At 38.8% G+C, this 9,822-nt stretch overlaps 1 pseudogene; it reads right to left on the bottom strand.

The window, feature by feature from the left end:
- Positions 1–7,717: 7,717 nt before the first annotated feature.
- On the bottom strand, positions 7,718–9,391 carry LOC129512389 (E3 ubiquitin-protein ligase TRAF7-like; annotated as a pseudogene).
- Positions 9,392–9,822: the final 431 nt, after the last annotated feature.

Genomic DNA, 9,822 nt, shown 5'->3' on the forward strand with positions numbered 1-9,822 from the left:
TTTCTAGAAAAAAATAGAGGGGCAAATCTACATGACCTTAGTCTATTCTTTCTTTCAAATCTACATGACCTTAGTCTTTCTTTTCTTTTCTTTTTCTTTCTTTTTCTTTCTTTTCTTTTCTCTTTCTTTCTTTCTTTTCTTTCTTTATTTCTTTTTCTTTCTTTCTTTCTTTCTTTCTTTCTTTCTTTCTTTCTTTCTTTCATGAGCTGAGGGGAGAGGCAGAAGGAAAGGAAGAGAGAATCTTTAGCAGGCTCTATGCTCAGCGTGGAGCCTGTGCTGTAGCTTGATTTACAACCCTGAGATCATGACCTGAGTGAAAATCAAGAGTGAGGTGCTTAGCCAACTGAGCCACCAGGTGCCCCTGACCTTAGTCTTGATAATGAGATTTTAGATACAACACAAGAGAGAAAAAGAAAAATGATACATTGGATTTTATTAAAATAAAAAACTTCTGGTAAAGACACTAAATAAAATTAAAAGATAAACAACAAACTGGGAGAAAATATTTGCAAAATATATCTGATAAAGGACTTGTATCCTAAATATATAAAGACAGATTGAAGCTCAACAATAAGAAAACCTAACAACTCAATTAAAAATGAGCCAAAGATCTGAACAACCCTTAACCAAAGAAGAAAAACAGGTGGCAAATAAACATATGAAAAGATGTTCAACATCATTTGTCATTAGGAAAATGCAATTTGAAATAGCAATGTGGTACCACTATATGCATATTAGAATGACTAAAAAACAAAAACAAAACAAAACCCTGACACTACCAACTGTTGGTAAGGAAGCAGAGCAACAGAAACTCTCATTCCTCACTGGTGACAGTACATATTGTTACAGGCTCTTTGGATATGGTTTGGCAGCTTTTTACAAAGCTAAACATATTCTTACTATACAATTTGGCAATCAAATTCCTACATATTTACCCAGTTGATTTGAAAGTGTATGTTCCACATAAAAATCTTCATTTGAATGTTTATAGCAGCCTTATTAGTAACTTTGAAAACCTAGAGCAACCAAGATGTTCTTTAATAGATTAACTAATAAATTATATAAGAGGATATGAGCTATCAAATCATTCAGAGACGTGGATGAATTTTGAATGCATATTTCTAGGTAAAAGAAGTCAATCTGAAAAGGCTGCATACTGTATCTTTCCTTTTATATGACACTATGTAAAAGACAAAAAGACAAACAGGTGAAACAGATTAGTGGTTGCAGGAGTTTTGGAGTGTATATTTGCTTTGAACAGGTGAAACATAGGGGGTTAGGGCAGTGACACTATTTTGTGTAACACTAATGCATACGATTACACATTTTTCAAAACCCATCAAACTTTATAGCAGAAGAGTGGACTTTAAGGCATGTAAATTTAAGAAATCCTTTAGATAATCTCTAACTATACTATGTGACAGTGCACAAAAGTGACAAAAGAACCTAACTGCACTAAAAATGTATGAAACAATCTCACTGAAGGAGGTGGAGGGAAAAGCTGACCTAAATAAATTTGGAAATTAGTCTGTAAGAATAAAGACAAAAGGAACTATATAGAAGTAGTGTACTCTAGTTGAAAAAAATCGTCTACAACAGGCATATGAGTTAGCAATTCTGAAACAACCATAACATTTAGGAGTTAAGGAATTGAGTTAAGTAAACAGATGGTGGATGGTAGGAGTCAGTTTTCTTACTATTGGAGTAGAAGGTTACAGACAAACGAGGGGAAGAAGAAGGAAGAATAATCCATATGGTAAAGGAGTAGAGTTGGAGACATCAGCATAAACACCTGTTTAACATAGAGATGGATATATATAAGTATATATATTCTGGTTAGTATGCACATCTTTCCTTCTCCATCATCTGTGAGGGCCTAGAAGTAATGATACCCCATAGCAATGAACACACTTAACACACAGATCTTGATTTATAATGTCATTCTTCAGTAAAATAAACCAGGACTCCTTGGAGAAATGGCTGACTGTAAAACTAGGGCAAGACATATACAAGATGAACCCGGAATGTCTTGTAGTGATAGTAAGGAAGTGCTCAAACCAAACCAAAACCCCCCAAACACAAAACCTCATAAAACAAGTCCACAATAATGGTGGTATATCAAAGGGACACAGGAATCAATTGAAAGAGCTCCCAATGGTCAAATTTAGAGCAATTTTAGGAATAAAATGAAGTAGTATTGGATTATACCACAAAGTGTAAAATAAATATCCATGAGTCTATACTAACACAAATAAACTATTAAAAATAAATAAATGGGAGAGAATAGACAAATGTTCCATGCAGAAGAGCTCCTAATAATTTAGGTAGAAAATTTATTTCCTCAAGGAGGTAGACCATAACTCTCCTTTTAAAAAATGTGATCTATGTACAGTGACTTCCTTCTAAAGAGTAAATGTGGAAAGGGTGAAAAAGATTAACTTTACACTAGAGAATCTTGACAGTCATAACGTTGATCAAAGTCAATATCAACAGTGAAGTCATGTTTATAGTATGTTTCCTTCATAAGATATGATGAAAATGGCACTTCACCTCTGTGGTCTGCCTCCAAAAAAACCCATAGCCCAGTTTAATCATGAGACAAACATCAGATGAATTTCATTTGAGGGACATTCTACAAAATACCTGATTGGTATGCTTCAAAACTATCAAGGTCATCCTAGACAAGGAAAGTCTGAGAAACAATCACTGCCAAGAGGAGCCTATGGAGAGCCACGACTAAATATAATGTGATGTCTTGGATGGTATCTTGGAACAGAAAAAGGACATTAGGTTAAAAGAAATAGAAAAAACCCTAAGAAATTCTGAATAAAGTATGAGCTTCAGTTGATGATAATATATCAATATTGGTTCATCAAATATAATAAGTGTAACATAATAATAGAGAATGTTAATACTAGGAGAAACTATGTGTGGGGTCTATGGAAACTACTATCTTCACAATTTTTCTATAAGTAAGTCTAAATACATTCTAAAATAAAAAGTTTATTAAAATATAAAAAAATAAATTTTTAAAAAGAGTTTGAAGTCTAGGATATCTCTTTCTAGGTAGGATTTTTCCTTGCTTCTTCCATCCACTGGGGATTATTAGCAATCCAAGGTCAGTTCAATAAAATTTCTGGGTTGAAGATTTTCTAAACTATATAGATGATTTAGAGTTGGGTTCTACATTTTTGACAGAAGCATGGTTCCTTTGTGTTCCCCTTTGTTCCTAGGATGCAGCCTTTTGGGTTACCAGTGCTTTACTGTCTCCTAAACTCCACAACTTTTTTCCTTTCCTATGAAGAGGTTTTCAAAAGGACTTCAGCCTCTGCCTTTCTTATAGATCAGCAAATGCTCTGGGGGGCAAAAGTGGCCCCCAAGTTAGGTTCACTTGTCTTGATGCTGACCTCTTGTAAATCTTTATTCTGGTAATACTTCGTTATTTTGTAGCTCTCTATTCCTTTAAAACAGATTATATACTTTACTCAGCTTTTCTACATTTCCCTCAGCAGGAAGATTGGTTCAAGTGATCTTATAGCTTTATCTGCTGCAGAAATTCTAAAGTTTTATTACTGTTGTCTCCTTTCTCATTCTGTTTACTGTTGTGGCTTCATACTTTAAAAAAATCCTTTAGTACTATTTTCTGGGGTGTTTGGAGGAAGCATAGGGTAATGGCTTTTTAGTTTCTCCTTTACAGATTATTTTGGTGATAGCTAAAGAAAATTCAAATCATCAGATTGGTATAGTCTTACTTAGAACAGTTTATCTGAAAATGAGAAATAAAGTAGCCGAATAATGACTTTAAATAGCCACATCTAGGGAAAAATTATGAGGACCTAGCATAGGTACATACTTCTATATAAACACACATATAAATATTTCTAATATATATTCATAAGTGTTGGAAAGCTGGTAGGTGCTAACAAAATACTTTCTTTCTGTTTGCTGTATATTCCTGTGTTATACTTATGTTTCTAACCCTGTTGTGAAATATCAATGTTTTTTCTCTAAGAGAGAAAGCAACAATTTTAAGTTATGAAAACAATTTCTACCTAATAACCTCCTTAATAAAACATGTTGCTTAAAGGAAAATGTGGTATAGATCATTTCATGTTCTTAAAAACATTCTATGTCATTTATATATGATTATAGAGATACTGAATTTATATTATGATGACAAATACTTAAAAGAGTCTCTTGACAGCAGTACTGATACTGGAGAACTTTGTTCTTGTCTCACGGAGTCGAAGAATGAATCTCAAGGACACAGGAGAGTGAGTAAAGGGATATAAGTTTATTAAGCAAAGGTACAGAGAAAGCTCTCAGAAGTAAGAAGGGTCCCAACAGGGTTGCCACTGAAGTTCCTGTAGTGACAGTCTTTTATTGAGAACTGACTGGGAAGCTTATGGCCTCGAGATTCCTGTGATGTCTTGGTTTGAGTTAGGACTGGTGATAACATCTTTAATGGCTTACTTCTTCTTTGGGGTCTGGTTATTCTTGGTTGATCATGGATGACTGTCATAAAAAAAGACACCTTCCTTGCCCACACCTAGGGCAGGGTGGTCTGGCTTGTTCCCTTATCTCTGGTTTCCTTACACCTCAGCATTTTTGGGATTCCTGTGAACCTGATTCTGTGGCCCCCTACTTAGCCTGCCTAGTCGTATTTGTCCCCAACTCAGCACCTTACTAAGTTTTCTGGTTTTTAATAAAAAATCTGGATAACTAGTGTTGATAACTGCCACTTAGGAAACAAATAAAAATGATAAACACTCATTATTCCTGAAACAATTCTTTCTGGGACCATCAGGTCTTTTTCTAAGTACTGTCATATTTAATTATGGGTCACTGTTAATCAATACAGAAGTGCTTTTTCAAGCTGGTTAGCTGTCAACAATAATTATATATTCTTAAAGAGGTAAGCATTCTCCTTTATTTTGTGGCAGAATTTCAGGGGTGCATTTAAAATGTACAAGGTAGGGTAGAAAGGGCAGTATGTCCTTGCAGATGTATTCCTTCATTTGAAATCAGGAGAAACGAGAAGTGGTTACCAAAATGAATCAGTTAATATCATAAAGAAATGATTCCACTTGTTAATCTAAATATTTATTTATTTTTCATTCTTACTAAATGCCAAACTCTCAATTAGATACTTTATATGCATAGACGACAACTTTCCATTGCTATTTTTATTTCCGCTCATACAGATGAGAAATTGAGGCTCAGAGTTGCTAAGTATATTTCCCAACTATGCAACTAGTAAAGGTGAAGCAGGATTTTCAACCTAGATCTTTCTAATTCCAAAGCCTATGTTTTCCTTATTGCTCTTCACTATGTTCCTTCTACAGGGAAAACAGATACTAAGAAAATAACTGATACTCTTCAGAAAAATTAACAATGAGTGGGTCCTGGTCACCAATTCCAGCGTGAGTGTGTGTATATGTGTGTTGTGTGTGTGTTGGGAGAGTGTCTCTTCTATACCAACAAGCAATTCTCAAACACCAGCTGCTTAGTGCCCTGCAACTCAATTCAATTCTAACACTATCTACCTGGATACAGCCTCAGGTCCCAGGTTAAGGGCTCAGTCCTACAAGACCCCCCCCTCCACACACACACACACTTCACAGACCAACTGCAAGTCCAGGTTGTCACCTGAGCTCCTGATTGGCTATAGATTGAAAGTTCCAACAACCCATGCTTGGGTTAAATTAATTTGTTAGAGTGGCTCAGACACCTCACAGAAACATTTTACTTACTAGATTACCTGTTTATTATGAAAGAATATAACCCAGGAACAGACAGATGCAAAAGATGCATGGAACAAAGTATGGAGAAAGGGCATGGAATTTCATGCCCACATCTAGTATGTCACTTTCCCCAGATCTCCCCACATGTTCACCAAACTGGAAGCTCTCTGAACCCTGTTTTTTTTGGGGGGGTTTGGACAACCAAACAGAGGTTTTCTAATATAAGCACAATTTATTAAATTGTTGGCCATTAGTGTTTAAACTCAGTCTCTAGCCCATTTCTCCACTCTGGAGGTCAAGGAGGTAGGGCTGAAAGCTTCCACTCTGGTTGGCTCTCTGGACACCTAGCCCCCATCCTTAGGTGGGGATCCTAAGAGGCCTCATTAATATAACAAAAGACACCATCAGCTCTAATTTAGGAGAATTGAAAGGGTTTTAGGAGTTCTGTGTTGGAAACTGGGGATTAAGATCAAATATTTATTTCCTATTATAAATCACAATATCACAACAACATTGAATAAAAAGAGAAGCCAATGAAAATGCAGGAACACATCCAAAGTTTACTGTTTGCATTGGTCTTTACCTTCACATTACATCTACTAATTTGGACATCATAGGTAAAGCAGCTATACAGGAATCTGGAAAGTTTCCATCTCTAGAATCTTTACTTTGGTAGATGGACAACTGTCTGCTTAGCATTCTAGGTTTCTTTTTGCCCACATTGTTGGTTTGTCTCTGAAGTTCAGACAGGCAAAAGGGATTCTTGAGGTATTTCCGTCACCATCAAAATGTGTGACTAATTAGGGTGGCTCCTAGAAGAGCCACTTCTAGAAGAAATGAATCCTAGGAGGGACAGGTAGGCAGTGCTATGCTATAAGTATTAAATCCTTGATCTTGGGAGAACAAGTTCCATTATCTCTGATAAAACCCCAATGTCCTCTTCCATACTTCTGAATGTCTTGAATAAGTGTCCTTTTTTGATAATAGAAGATTCACACTGCCTAGCTCAGAGAATTTCCTCTATATTATTACCCATATCTTAGGAAGGAGGGATATAACACAGAGAGAACTACAAGGGAAACACCAATTGGAATGTCATCTAAGGTGGGCTCCCATTTTCTGCATTTACCTCCCAGATCATCTTAGTTTGGCAGTCAGTTTAAGACCACAGGATTAAATAAAAAGGGCTGCCTTGCCTCCTCGGGCATAATGAGGGGAGAGCAGCAGATGGAATCTGACAAAAGCTGAATGCAGGAATGGAGGGCAGGAATGGAGGGAGGTGACTGTAGGGCTATGGAATGAGAGTTTTAATGAGGGTATGAATGACAGCAACCCAGGGACAGAGGCCTTGCATCCTCATCCACCTTCATTATTTTTTCTCAGAGATTTTGTGATGAATCCTGATATGGGAAGACTTCAATGATCCCTTCCTCTTCTGCAGACAAAGTGGGCCAGCCTTTCTCCCAAAACTCTTAGCACAGAGCTTTTTTTCTCTCTCTCCTTTTTGCACCCCTCAAAGTCCTCGGTAATAAATATAGTAATGCAGAATAAACTGAACTAATTCCTTCTTGAGAGAAATAATTATAAGCTGGGCACTATAAAAGCAAGTAATTTTTTTTAATTTTAAAGGTGTCAATCTGTACATGTTTTATTAATTTTTTTCACAGTCTATGCAGCTTTTATTTCAATCAGAAGGTAGTCAAATATACACACAGCCTAAAAACAGTATAAAAGGTGAATAAAAAGGCCCATAGTCTATTTGGGGTGGAGACAGAGGGTAGGCTGGTCCAGCATTGTATCTGGTACTTTGGGAGGAGGACCAATGATAGGAGCAAGCAGAAAGGAAACTGCTTGGCTAGCTAAGCCTGCTCACCTTTTCATACACAAGGCAGGAAGAAACTGTAAGACTACTCATGTGGCCAGCCTGGCTTGGATAGGTCTAATGCAGGCCAAGACTCAGCCTGGATTTTCTTTTAGGAAGTCCAAACTTTCACAGTGCTGTCCACAGTCCCCACACGGCCAGCCCAGTCATACTGCACTGGTGATGCAGCAGAGTCTACATGCAGATCATGCCGTTCACACTCCAGACCCTGAGGGATCAGTCATAGGATATGCTGGGGACTTTGGTCTGGTCTGGTATGGAGATGACTGTCAAGGCATACATGGTGCCAATGTGGCCTGTTAGGATCTGCACCTGCTACTTAGACTTGATGTTTCATGTGTGAATGAAGTTCTCCCAGTGCCACTGGACAATGTGGCCATTCATTGTGCCAATATAGTAGTGCTGCTGGTGACATCTGCAGGATGTGGGTGCAGTTGAGGGTCTAGATGTCCCAGATCTTGATTATTTGGTTAGGAGCCACTGTGCATGCAACTTTGACCAGGGCCTGTACCCAGTGGTTGAGGCCCATGAGCTCCTTCTTTATCTTCAGCTCAGTGCCCGTGATGTTCCAGTCCTGGATATCCTTCAGCAAACTGCTTAGGAGCATGCTGTAGGAGGAGACCAGTGTGTATACCAATTGTCTGGGCCCGGACTGTGTTCACCCTCTGCAGGTTCTGGATGTCCCACATGATGTATAGTCTGCTGAGCTACTGTAAAGCTTGTGCTCCAGAAGGCAGAGCATTATCACAATGTTGTCATGCCATTCCAGCATCTTCTGGCATTTAGGCTCTTCTCCAGCTGGTTTATCTTCTCTGAGAGCTTGCCCATCATGAAATGCAGAAAATAATCTTCTAGTCCTTCTGTGTCAGCACCACAAATATTTTGTGGAAGCTATCAGCCTTTTGCTGTGGGAACTCCTTCAGGTCCATCTCATACATGTCCTGATTTCCCATGAACATGCATCTGTACTTAGAGTGGGGATACTTGATGTGGTTGTACTCCTTGAGTTCCTCCATGTTCATCATGAGGAGGGGATGACTAGGGTTGTTAGAGCATCACACAGACCTGCAGTCACAGCAGTCTTTGTTGTCTTTCTAGGAACTGAGCTTGATGGTGAAGGGACTCCCACAGGGTGTCTACCTCAAAAACAGGTGGGCTTCCTGCCAGCCACCACTGGATAGCCATGCTTGCAGTGAATGAAGAACTCTTAGATCTACACTCCATTGCAATTTTGTTTACTACCACCATCAGGTTGGTGTTGCATATGGGACACTTCTCTGTCTTTAAGATGCATCTTTGATAAAACATGTGCCTCCATGTACTGATTACAGGGTCCTTGAACACACTGTAACCGACCTGACAACAGAGCTGAGGGCTGCTCAGCAAATACAAATGGCTCTAGCTCCTCCTTGTACTCTGGCAGCAAGAATGTGGAGGATAAAGATAGGCTGGATCCAGAGTCCAGTAGACTCTGGACTGCAGCGGCCAGAGATGGCACAGTAGAGCTTGAATTCACAGTGCAGGGTGGTGATGGGGACATGCTGTCTTCCTCACCCTGAGGGAAGGAGGTGAGGGTGCTGGAGGAGAGGGGCACCCTGTGGTGCTATTTGTGAATGCTGATCTTAGTGGCTTTTGCAATGGTAGTGACAACTGAAATGGGTCCCAAAATCTTTTCCATTCTGGTCCCTATGGTGAGGTCTGGGGTGGATGGGTTGGAAGTCTCCCTGGAGAAGCAGTTGTAGCAGATGCTTTTGGCTGATCTCATGCTCATGAGAACTATCTTGGACATTTACATAATGTCCCCCATCTGCGGCCACTGGGGAGTGGCAACGCCAGCCTCCAGCTTCATCAGGCCCCCTTGGCTGCCTCTCTAGGAAGGGACCTGTGTGCTTTTTAAATTAAAACATTTTCAAAATAATTATTAGCCATGTATACTAAGAGAATCGGCAAGGTAAGTTTGGTATCAGTAAATTATATATATTCCCTTCTATACCAGGTCATGATAAATGTTGCACCAGGTAAGAACACAGGGACATTCATCAGTGACTTGAATTTTATAGACACTAAACTCAGTTTAAATGATGGTATTGAGACATCTTTGAGGTCTGAATTTCGCCAGTGCTCAGTGCCTGAGTACTGAGACATGCAGCAAGGAAGAGTGAATAGTCAGCAGGGTCAAGGGCGGCAAAGAGAATG

The sequence above is a fragment of the Nyctereutes procyonoides genome, unplaced genomic scaffold (genome assembly GCF_905146905.1).
Source record: "Nyctereutes procyonoides isolate TBG_1078 unplaced genomic scaffold, NYPRO_anot_genome, whole genome shotgun sequence".
Lineage (NCBI taxonomy): Eukaryota > Metazoa > Chordata > Mammalia > Carnivora > Canidae > Nyctereutes > Nyctereutes procyonoides.